At 46.3% G+C, this 12874-nt stretch overlaps 1 pseudogene; it reads right to left on the bottom strand.

The window, feature by feature from the left end:
• Nucleotides 1-572: 572 nt before the first annotated feature.
• LOC140726907 (sialic acid-binding Ig-like lectin 14) lies at nucleotides 573-12218 on the bottom strand (annotated as a pseudogene).
• Nucleotides 12219-12874: the final 656 nt, after the last annotated feature.

Below are 12874 nucleotides of genomic sequence, written 5' to 3' on the forward strand. Positions count from 1 at the left end.
AAAGATTTAAAGGGGTCCTGAGGGGAAACTTCTTCAAACAGAGGATAGTGCATGAATGGAGAAAGATGAATAAGAAAGTAGTTGAGGCAAGTAGAATGACAACAGTTAAGCCATGTTTGGATAAGTTCGTGGATAGGAAATATTTAGAGGTGAGCCAAACATGGTCAAATGGGACTCACTTAGGTTGGCACTTTTGTCAGCAGGGATAGGTTGGGCAGAAGGGCCTCTTTCTAATTTGTATTACTCTGTGGTTCTAAGATGGACCGATTTGAAAGCTTTATCTGACTCTAAGACAATCTAACCATTCCCTCACACATAGCCCTCCATGTTTCGTTCATCGATACCTATCTAAAAGTGCCTCAAATGTCCCTAAAGAACAGTATCTGCCTCTACTAGTGTGCAGATACAGTACTTTGTGTTCCTTCATCTCTCTGTATAAAAATCTACCTTTGACAACCTTTCATATTTTCCTCCAATCACCTGAAAACATGTCCTCCTTTATCAGCCATTTGCTGTCCACCATATTTATGCCATTTATCATCTCGTGCACCTGGACTATGGTCAGTGTTAGGCTATGGCCACTGATGTTGCACAGTGAGGATTATGACCCTCTCTGCTGTCCCGCGTTCATTCTCCGCCACACACTGATAGACTCCAGCCTGCTGGGGTGTCACCTGAGGAAACTCCAACCACAGTTCATTGCTGGAACTTGTTGTGTTCACTGTGACACCGAGATGTCTCCATATCAGGTTAGATGCTGGGAAACTCACCATGGAGCAGAGGATCCCTGTAGAATTTCCTTGCTTTACACTGACCCAGGAATCATTCACTTGCTTGGGAGAAGTGATTGAAAGATTTTGTGGGGTGTCAATAGACAAATAAAATGAGCGACAGTTCACCAGCTGTGAAACACTTTCAGTGATTTCCCGGGATCAGGAGGGGTGTGATACCAGTGCAAAGTTATTTTGTCACAAAGTACACAGCTGAGGAAATTATTTATTTTATTTAGAGATACAACATGGTACAGGCCCTTTCCGCCCAACAAGCCCATGCTGTCCCATTATATCCATATGAGCAATTAACCTACCAACCCATCTGGCTTTGGAATGCGGGAGGAATTCCACACCGTCACGAGGAGAACATACAAATTCTTTACAGAAAGGATTGGGATTGAATCCGGGTTGCAGGCGCTCTCATAGCGTTGTGCTAACTGCTACACTATCGTGTCAGCCCTAGTTGCAGAACTGAGGAAGCAATGCAGAGTAGGAGGGCAGGGCTGAGGGAGGGCCACAGTGTCCGAGGGAGATGTCGAAGAGCACCTTACAGTTTGTGGGCCATTAATGAGTGAGCCTGTGCTGAGAGTGTGCTGTCATGTCAGAGAAACAGAGCTGAGGAAGGTCGCACTGTCAGAGCTAAAGGGCTAATAGACTGTGGCCCCATTGGATGGACAGAACTGACAGAACATGGTTGTGTTGAGGGAACACTGAAGACCAGAGCTGAGGGGGGTGCTACTGCTAGAGGGGTGATACTGATGGTCCACTGTGCTGTAAGGAAGGTAGCACCCTGAGGCTTGAAGAGTATTCCTGCTTTAAGCCGAGTTATCAGTCTGAAGGCTAAGCTGCCATCTTGGACTGAGTTATTGAAAGGCTCTCCTGTTCTAATTTTCATCAGGAAAGTCAAGGAATCTGATTAGCTTTGTGGTATAGTTGTTGTGTAAAATGTGGAGAAATGCTGTTCATGTATGAGAGATAATGTCCATACTTACACTGCACAGTTAGTGTGAGTATCTGCTCTGATGAAACAGCTGGGTATCTGACTGCAGGTGAGATTTTGCCCGTGGTGTTTGAGTGCTGGGGTCATGGTCGGAACACACTTGTATGTTAGAGCGTTGTTCCACTGAGTGACTCTGTTTGAGACTGACGGTAATACATCATTAGGGGTGTTCCAAATTCACTTGGGTGCCGTTCCATCACACATAGTGCTGAATGTGCAGCTTATATTCACAGGCTTTCCTGCAACCATTTCAGCAGGGATAATCAAGGGCTTATCTGAGAAATCTAACACACAGAAATGGACATCTTTAGAGAAATCTCACTAGATGCATCAGTTCAGATAGAAATCTCAATCAAACAAGAGAAAGGATGTTTACAAAGTTGATCCCTTCATAATCCTCGACTCTCTCTCCCCTTAGCCTCTCCATTCAGAGCTGATGGCTACAATTTTCTATTCCTGACAAAAAACAAATAAATCCCCTCTGCACCCTCTCCAGTATCATTACATGTTAAAAATAGGCCAAATTCAGCATGGTTTCCTTAAGGGAAAATATTGCCTGACAAATCTGTTAGAATTCTTTGAGAAAGAACAAGCAGGATTGACAAAGGAGAATTGGTGGATTTTGTGTACTTGGATTTTCAGAAGGCATTTAACAAAGCACCAGACAAGAGACTGCTTAATAAGTTAAGAGCCTGTGGTGCTACAGCAAAGATACTAGCATGGATAGACGATTGGCTGCTGTTGACTAGTCTAGTGGAGTTCTGCAGGCATTGGTGTTTGGACCGCTTCTTTTTACATAGAATGTCAATGATTTGGATGATGGAATTGATGCCTTTGTGGTCAAATTTGCAGACAATATGGAAATAGATGGAGGGCCAGGTAATGTTCAGAAGGCAGGGAGGCTGAACAAGGACTTGGACAGATTAGGAGAATCGGCAAAGAAGTGGCAAATGGAATACCGTGTCGGGAAGTGTATGGTCATGCACTCTGATAGAAGAAATAAAAGCAAAGACTATTTTCCAAATATGGAGAAAATTCAAAACTCCGAGGTGCGAAGGGGCTTGCGAGTCCTTTTGCAGTATTCCATAAAAGTTAATTTGCAGATTAAGTTAGGGGTGGATAAAGGGGAATTCAATGTTAGCATTTATTTTGAGAGGACTAAGATATAAAAGCAAGGATGTAATGTTGAGGATTTAAAAGACACTGATGAGCCCTCACTTGGAGTATTGAGTAGTTTTGGGCTCCTGATATAAGAATGGTTGTGCTGACATTGGCGACAGTTCAGAGCTGGTAAACAACAGTGACCCAGGTATGAAGCAATTGATAGCTCTGGGCCTTTACTCACTGGAATTTGGAAGAATGAAACATATCAGATATTGAAAGGCTTAGATTTGGAGATGGTGTTTCCTATGGCTGGAGAATCAGAGAGCATGGCCTCAGAATTAAAAAGGGAGATGAGAAGGAATTTCTTTAACCAGAGGGTGGTGAATCTGTGGAATTCATTGTCACAGGGGGCTGTAGAGGCCAGGACATTGGGTGTATTTAAGGTGGATGTTGATAGGTTTTTAATTAGTCAGGGTGAGAAAGATTATGAGGAGAAGACAGGAGAATGGGGTTGAGAGGGATAATAAATCACCAATAATGGAATGGCAGAGCAGACTTGATGTGCCGTATGGCCTAATTCTGCTCCCATGTTTTATGGTGTCATGGTCTTATGAGGCCTCCGTTGGGGTCACCCATGGATATTGTGTCACTGCTGTCTACGTGATATGCAAGCCAGGGCAGTGTGACATGAAGAGCAGGCTGTTGCCCATTCAGCAGGCTCCCCCTCTCCACGCAGCCGACGAATCAAAGTAATGGCATAGAGTGATACAGCCTAGCACCCTGAAATGCAAATCAGTGCTGAACTCAGTGTAGAACTGTCTGAAGGACTCCAACTCTGGATTTTGCCTCGGGGTTTACTCTCAAAGCCTTCCCCATGAATGGATGCAGCCACAAGGCAGCAAAGGATGGAGTTCAGAGTTTTTCTTCTCCTAGTTGAGCTGCCAACCGTGGCTGGTGAGCCCCACCTGCCCAAATCTCATTACGTGTATGTTCAGAAACCATGTCATGTCCTCACTAGTGCTGTATACTGTTTCAGCACAGGAAGAGTGTGATTGTGCTGGAGAGAGCACTGAGGAGATTCACAGGGATGTTGCCTGGATTGGAGCATTTTCTTTATCAGCAGGAAGCTGATTATTTTCCTGTGGTGTGGAGGAGGCTGAGGGTAACCTGGCAGAAGTATATAAAATTATGAATGAGACAGAGAGGATAAATAGTGAAAATCCCTTTCCTTTGGTGTGTATGTGTGGAAACAATTCAGAGGTTATCTGAGGGGTGAGATTTTTTACAAACAGATGGTGGTTAGAGTCTGGAATGTGCTGAATGAAGAGATATTGGAGGCAGGTACTCTCACAATATTGATGAAGCATTGACAAGTGCTCAACTCACCAAGGCATAGAAAGATAAGGTCCAAAGAGATTCTGCAGATTCTTGAAATCCAGAGAAACACACATGAAATGCTGGTGGAAATCAGCAGGTCAGGCAGCAGCTATGGAAACGAATCAACAGTTGACGTTTCAGGCCAAGACCCTACATCAAGACTAGAAGGAAGGCGGAAGATGCCACAATAAGAAGGTGGGGAGAGGGGAGGAGGACAAGTTAGAAGATGGGTGAGGGAGGGTGAAGTAAGAATTTGGGAGGTGATAAGTGGAAAAGGCACTTCACAGTCCTGATGAAGGGTCTTGTCCCGAAATGTTGTTTATTCATCTCCAGAGAAAGATAAGGACCAATCTTGAACTAAAAAATGTGTACTGTTGAGGTTACCCTGTTATATAAAAAAATCTGGAATGAGTTCAGAAAAGACTTACCAGGATATTGCCTTGGCTTGGGGGTATGAATTACAAAGAGAGGTTACTGGGTATATTGAAAGTGGAAGTTGATATGTTTTAGATTCGTCACAATGTCAAAGGTTACAGGGAGAAGCCAGGAAAATCAGAGTTGAACGATAATCAATCAGGCATGATGGAATGGTGCAGTAGACTCAATGGGCAGAATGGCCTTATTCTGCTCCTATGTATGGTCTCCATGGTATATCTTTCATTTTAAATAAACTCAGTGACTTGACCTCCATAGTCATATACGGCAATGAATTTCACAGATTCACCATTCCCTGGCTCAAGAAATTCCTCCTTATACCTGTTCTAAAGGCATGTCCCTGTATTCCGAGGCTGTGCCCTCTGATCCTAGAATCGCCAACTATTGGAATGATTCTCTCCACGTCCACTCTATCTGGGCCTTTTAATGTGATTATTGAGATGTATTGGGCTGAATCTAAACATTTTCATCAATGACTTTGGAAAAAGAATCAGAGGTTGTGATGAGCTGGAGGCAAAATCCATTACTTAAGTTTGTTACTCAGATGTGGTATTGCACTAAACTATGGTTTGTGTGGACGAGGTACCAGCATAGCTTATACCATTCCCCACCGACTGCTGAACATCAGCTGAATGATGTTCGCTCAGCACACTTACCAAAATCATGGAGCCGTGTCACAGGCGTGAGAAACCCCATTGTCAAATTCAATTCTGAAAAACTAAGGGCCTTCATTTTCCAAACTGATATTGTCTATAACAAGGGAACAGTGGCTGTATTTCTGGTCTCCAGTCAGCTGGGTCCGATGGCAAAACTTCTTCAAGGTGTGCTTGGAATCCTTGGTGACAATGGTGTCACTTCCTCTGTGTTGAACCAGACTCCACCTCGTGGTTCATTTACCAGCTGCGATGGATAACAGTAGAGACACGGAATCCGGGCACATAAACCCCTCTGTGCTGTCACAATTCATGGATTTCTGGCTCTCCACTCTTCCAACACAGCAGCTGAGAAGAGAAAGAACAAAGTTTGGTACTGAACAACTTGTGGATCCACCAAACTCCGATGTGTAGGAATTGGACCTTGGGTATTGCTGGTGTGGTAATTGTGTGCTGTGTACAGCACAAATACCAGTTTGGAAGTTCAAGTTTAATTGTCATTCAACCATACATGAATAGCAATGAATATAGCCAAATCAAACTTTGTTCCTCCAGGAAAGTACTTGCTTTTCTGCTAAACGCGTAAAAAGTCTTGGACGTGTTGGACCAGGTGGCAACCACCATCAGACTTAGGGACCATATTGAGGGTCAAAGCGCAGGGACTATTTGACCTGTGTCCAATGCCAACTGTTTTCATGTTGGCAATCTCAGCCTTCGTGGTTGCCAGCTTTTCTGGCTCCAGTCTACACAGCAGCACATGGACTAGTGGGCCAGTTGTAGGACGTGGTGCCTGACCCCATGTTTTGTGGCGATAGTGGAGAGGTGAGTGGTGATGTTTGGGAATTCATCCAGCAGTTCAGTAAACTCACATATGCTTGTCAGAGTCATTGTGGGGAACGTACTGGGGGAGCAGGGTAATGACTAAAGTCCTTGACATCCAGAAGCTGTCAGTTCTTAAGATCGACTAATAGTCCTTGAGCTCTCAGGAAATCTACACTGAGTAGTGCTCTAGCCACTTTAGCCAGGAAGAAGTCCCATGTGTAACGTCGACAAGTGAAGCAGAGCGTCACCCAATGTGTCCCGTGAGTCTGGATCCTACTGGTGTTGGTGGCCTCCAGCAAGGCTTCACTGCTCGTCGCTTTCTAATCCATAGGTGATGGTAGCAGCACACTCACTTGAGCACAAGTGCCACACAGGAAGCATCAGCCTGAAAGGGCATCTGTAATGAATAGTAGTCAACTCTGGCAGCTGGAACCCATGGTGTTCACAGACTCTGATGTCCAATGCGCTGGCACTGTTGAAGCTGCAAGGTGGTCAGCATTCGTACCAAAGCAAACATGGTGACCGGACTTATTGAGGTAGAAAAAGGAGGAGGAATGACGTACTGCTCCCTGGCTCAGTGTAGACCATCAGCCATTTTAGCAAGCTCCGTTTAGTCCTTCACAGGTACATTAGTGAGGGCTACGTGAAATTGATCAGGCATTTGCTGCATGAAGAGTTCTTGAAAATAAAACAAGGATGGTGATTCCTCAGGAGAGACAGCATGCGGTCCATTAGCTCCAACGGCCTAGCATCCCTGAGGCCGTGCAAGGAGAGGAACTGTCTGGCGTGATCAGACTCCAGTAGTCCAAATGTCTGTGAAAGGTGAGCTTTCAGCGATTGGAATTCCTGGTGTTCAGGCAGGTGTTCAAGTAGACTCACCACGCTCACAGCCACGGAATTGCTGAGCCATGGAGTTGGTGTTGTCAGCAGTGATTGCTCACAATGCTAATTGGGCCTTGGCCGTAAAATAACGAGCATTTTACTCTCTAAACTCTGGCAGTTTCAAAGCGACTGTGTTGATTGACATGTTCAGCAACTCTGGAATCGTCCTGGAGCATCAGGGTCACCATTGTGAGTTTTTGCAAATAAAAATGGTGGAGGCATTTTATGTTTTAGAAAAACCACAGCAATTGATTTATTGTACTCCTAACACGGAAGACAAAGCATGTTAAAAGTACTTTACCAAATTACATCATCACATCAGACGAGCCTCTTAAAGCGACCCCCATCTGAATGTCAGTGGCTGTGAATGATGTTCTGTACATTTCCACCAATTACCTCACCCTACACCACTAATGATGTTCGGCTCACTGGCCTATAATTTCCTGCTTTATTTTTAGAGTTTTTCATAAACAGTGGAACGACATTGGCTATCCTCCAATCCTCATGTCTGCATGCTTTTATGCATTGAGTTGCAGCCACATGATTGGCTGATTAGATATTTGCGTTAATGAGCTGGTATACCTCATAAAGTGGCGATTGAGTGTAATTAGAGTTAGCACTGAAACAGACTCTTCAGCCCAACTTCCACATGCCCAGCAAGATATCAGAGTCAGTCCCATTTGCCCGCGTTAGGCACATATTTCTCTAAAGCTTTCCTATCCAAATACCTTTTAAACAACCTAATTGCACCTGCTTCTGTAGCTACCACTGGCAGTTCATTCCATTTACCTACCACCCTCAGTCTGGTCAAAACTAGCCCCTTAAGTACCCTTTAATCTTTTCTTTCTCACCTTAATCCTACTGAATGCATGTGTAAACACCATGACCATCCACCTTATCTATGGCCCCTCAGGTATTATAAATCTCAATCACGTCAGCTCTCAGCCTCCTAAGCTCCAAGAGAAAAAGCTTGAGCCTTTCTCATCTTCCTTTATAACTCAGTCTCTCCAGTCCCAGTGACATCCTTGTGAATCTTTTCTGTACCCTTTCCAGATTAACGACATCCTCCCTATAGTTGAGTGACCTGAATTGCACACAATATTTAAGTGTGGTCCCAACAACATCCTGTACAACTGTAACATGACATCCCACTCCTGTACTCATTGCCCTGACCGATGAAGTCCAGTGTGCCAATCACCCTCTTCACTATCCTGTCTACCTGTATCTCCATGTTCTGGGAACTAGATTCTACAACAGATCCCTGAGACTGCCATTAATCCTACCCTGGTTTAACTGATAAAACTGCAACACTTTATACTTATCCAATTTAAATTCCATCAGCCAGTCCCTTGCCCACTTTCCCAGCTGATCTAGATGCTCTCACTGTCTACCATGCCACCCATCTTGGTGACAGCCACAAACTGACCATAACGGAATTAAAATTGGCAAAACGGTTAACAGACATGAGTTGAGGAATGTGGAAGTAGGCAAATCTATGCCGGATGATATCGGAAGCTGTCATTCTGTGAACCTGTTCTCGTGACCACCACTTTGTAAACTGTTTTCGCTCTGTTTCGTGGTCAGGAATGGTTTGATCACAGCAACTGAAGGTGCACACAATGAGGTCTCTCCCGATAACCCACTAAACCAGAGATAATTTCCAAACCGTAATCTGTTTGAGATCTCATTTGGTATGACAGAATCTGCAGGCTGATGAGGAGAATGACCTGAAGTAACTGAGACCAGTGCTTGCCTGAACTGTGCAATATTAGAATCAATGGGAATGAGAGTGGAAAATGAATGACTGTCCAGTGCCATTTGATCAAATGCGGCTCTGATGTTGAGGGTAGAGAATGCCACCTCACCCTGGGAGTTTGGTTCTCTTGTCTGTGTTTGGATCCCAGCTGTGATGAAATCTGGAGAGGAGGTGACTTTAGCGGAACAGCTTCTGTGAGCAGGTTGTTGCCCGGCAACTGGCCGGGTTAGATGTGTCCTGTTCAGCGTGGATAGGATCGACTCAGGCAGATTGATGGATAGTTGCCAGTGATGTATCTGCACTGGAACAGTCTGGCTAAGGAGGTGGCAGGCTCTGGATCACAGGGCATCAGTACCATTGCCAGAATGTCATCAGGAACCATGGTCTTTCCTGTACCCAGTGTCATCTCTTGTTGATATTGTGGAGTCAACTAAACCGGCCAAAGACTTGTGTCTGTTGTGCTGGGGACCAGTGCAGGAGGGTGAAGTCCATCACCCACTCCAGACTTGTGTCTATTGTGCTGGGGACCAGTGCAGGAGGGTGAAGTCCATCACCCACTCCAGACTTGTGTCTATTGTGCTGGGGACCAGTGCAGGAGGGTGAAGTCGATCACTCAATCCAGACTTGTGTCTATTGTGCTGGGGACCAGTGCAGGAGGGTGAAGTCCATCACCCACTCCAGACTTGTGTCTATTGTGCTGGGGACCAGTGTAGGAGGGTGAAGTCCATCACCCACTCCAGACTTGTGTCTATTGTGCTGGGGACCAGTGCAGGAGGGTGAAGTCCATCACCCACTCCAGACTTGTGTCTATTGTGCTGGACACCAGTGCAGGAGGGTGAAGTCGATCACCCACTCCAGACTTGCGTCTATTGTGCTGGGGCCCAGTGCAGGAGGGTGAAGTAGATCACCCACTCCAGACTTGTGTCTATTGTGCTGGGGCCCAGTGCAGGAGGGTGAAGTCGATCACCCACTCCAGACTTGTGTCTATTGTGCTGGGGCCCAGTGCAGGAGGGTGAAGTCGATCACCCACTCCAGACTTGCGTCTATTGTGCTGGGGACCAGTGCAGGAGGGTGAAGTCGATCACCCAATCCAGACTTGTGTCTATTGTGCTGGGGCCCAGTGCAGGAGGGTGAAGTCGATCACCCACTCCAGACTTGTGTCTATTGTGCTGGGGCCCAGTGCAGGAGGGTGAAGTCGATCACCCACTCCAGACTTGCGTCTATTGTGCTGGGGACCAGTGCAGGAGGGTGAAGTCGATCACCCAATCCAGACTTGTGCCTATTGTGCTGGGGATCAGTGCAGGAGGGTGAAGTCCATCACCCACTCCAGACTTGTGTCTATTGTGCTGGGGACCAGTGCAGGAGGGTGAAGTCGATCACCCACTCCAGACTTGTGTCTATTGTGCTGGACACCAGTCCGGGAGGGTGAAGTAGATCACCCACTCCAGACTTGTGTCTATTGTGCTGGGGCCCAGTGCGGGAGGGTGAAGTCCATCACCCACTCCAGACTTGTGTCTATTGTGCTGGGGACCAGTGCAGGAGGGTGAAGTCCATCACCCACTCCAGACTTGTGTCTATTGTGCTGGGGCCCAGTACAGGAGGGTGAAGTAGATCACCCACTCCAGACTTGTGTCTATTGTGCTGGGGACCAGTGCAGGAGGGTGAAGTCCATCACCCACTCCAGACTTGTGTCTATTGTGCTGGGGCCCAGTACAGGAGGGTGAAGTAGATCACCCACTCCAGACTTGTGTCTATTGTGCTGGGGACCAGTGCAGGAGGGTGAAGTCGATCACCCACTCCAGACTTGTGTCTATTGTGCTGGGGACCAATTACAGGAGGGTGAAGTCGATCACCCACTCCAGACTTGTGTCTATTGTGCTGGGGACCAGTGCAGGAGGGTGAAGTCCATCACCCACTGCAGGCAGACAAGCTCAGCCCTTCTGGATGAAGGTGGCAGCAAATGCTTTCTTTAGCTTTTGCTTTGGCTCTGATGTGAAAATCCGAGGCTGCACACTGCCCTTTGTGGCACGCCATTCATCACATCCTCCTCACCAGATTATTTAGTCCTTCCCTTTCTCCCCATCAGCCAGCCCACCTTGACTTTCTGTGTTATCTCCTGCACCTCTTTATCTCCTGCAATAACCTTTCATGCCACATTGCAGGAAATCAAAGCTTTGTTGGGACAATTTTTGGCAAAATTTGGGACGGAGTAGCTGTCCAACTCTGTGCAGAGGTAATGACACTGAGCAAAGTGATGTGGAAAAGAACTTTGCTCAAGATCCACTCCCTTGGAAGTGATCAGCCTGGCTTCTGAACCCACAACCAGATCAATGCAACTCACCCACTTTCACCCCCTATCCACCCACACCAACACCCCTTGCAGGTGGTGTGACATGTTGACATTAGAAACATGGACACAGGGAGCTGCATTGTCAAGGAGAGGAAGGAAATCCAATAGAAGCAAACAGTTCAGAGATGTAAAACTGATAGACCTTTAATGCCACTCTTAATAAATGTAACATTAGACAAATCCTCTGTGGAATATGCACTCAGTGATTACTTTATTAGGGAGATCCAATCATCTGACAGCAACTTCATGCTTAAAAGCATCCAGACATGGTCAAGAGATTCATACCAAACATCAGAGTGGTGAAGAAATGTGATCTAAGTGACTGACTGTGGAATAATTGTTGGTGCCAGACAGGGTGGTTTGAGTATCTCAGATCCTGCTGATCTCCTGGGATTTTCATGTACAATGGTCTCTAGAGTTTACAGTGTGTGGTGTGAAAACAAACAAACAAAAAATAAAAACTGGTGAGCTGCAATTTTGAGGGAAAATGCCTTGTTAATGAGAGACTCAGAGAAGAATGGGCAGACTGATTCAGCTGACAGGAAGGCAACAGTAGCTCAAATCACCACATGTTACAACAGTGGTGTGCAGGAAAACATCTCTGAGAGGACAACAGGCCGAACCTTGAAGTGGGTGAACTACAGCAGCAGAAAACCACATAACCCGTAATATCAGGACAAGACTGTCTCTGTTCTACTATTCAATGAATATGACTGATTCATGACCTGATCGTCACTTCCCTCCCCTAATCCCATGCCCACCGATTCCATTAATATCCAACAAATCAGTACAATCACTGAACACAGGCAGTGTCTGAGCCCCCACCACCCCGTGAGTAGACTCCCCTTCACACGGAGCCCAGAGCTGGCTGCGATATTCCAACCTTCTGTGCAAGGAGAAACAGGTCAATGTTTGAGGAGCACGTATGATTTTGGCAAGATATCTCTGCCCTTGAACTTGGATCCCCATACAATTAGTGCCAATGCAGTGTTTCCCTTCACATGCCCAGCGTACCTGCGTTGTAACCATCAGTAACCCGTGAACAGTGAACTATGACAACTTCCATCGAGTCACAAGGTCGGAAACCGGCCCTTCCCCCCACCTGGTCCATGCCAACCCAGTGTACCATCCAAGTGACCTTTAGCCCATATCCCTCTGTCCATGCACCTGTCCAGGCATCTTTGCCTCAACCACTTCCTCTGGAAGCTCATTTCATATGTGGATTAGCCTCTAGCTGAAAAAGATGCCCCCTGAGTCCCTGATAAACCTCTCCCTTTTCACCTTAAACTGTGCATTCACCCTACCTGTGCCCCTCATACTTTTACACAACCCCATAAGGTCACACCTCATTCTCCTGCTCTCCGGATCTCAGACTGTTCATCCTCTCTCCATAACTCAGTTGTTTGGGTCCTGACAATGTCCTCGCAAAACTCATCTTCACTCTTCCCTACAGCAAGGAGACTAAAACTGAACATTGGTTCCCGAAACCTGGGTAAAAGGATGTCTGTATTCAAAACGTCTCATTACTTTACAAAGCAAAATATTTGTCTTCCTGTCCCAAATGATATTGGATCTGCAGAGTCTGGGCCCACTCACTCAGCCTGTCCCTGTACGTTGCACCCACCCCCCACCCCACCCCCACATGGTCTATGTCCTCCTCACAGCCCCGTTTAATCTGCCTCTGTCTCTGACTCCAGCATGAGGAGGTAACCAGGCGGAGAT

This window comes from Hemitrygon akajei, chromosome 1, assembly GCF_048418815.1.
Source record: "Hemitrygon akajei chromosome 1, sHemAka1.3, whole genome shotgun sequence".
In the NCBI taxonomy this organism is placed as follows: domain Eukaryota; kingdom Metazoa; phylum Chordata; class Chondrichthyes; order Myliobatiformes; family Dasyatidae; genus Hemitrygon; species Hemitrygon akajei.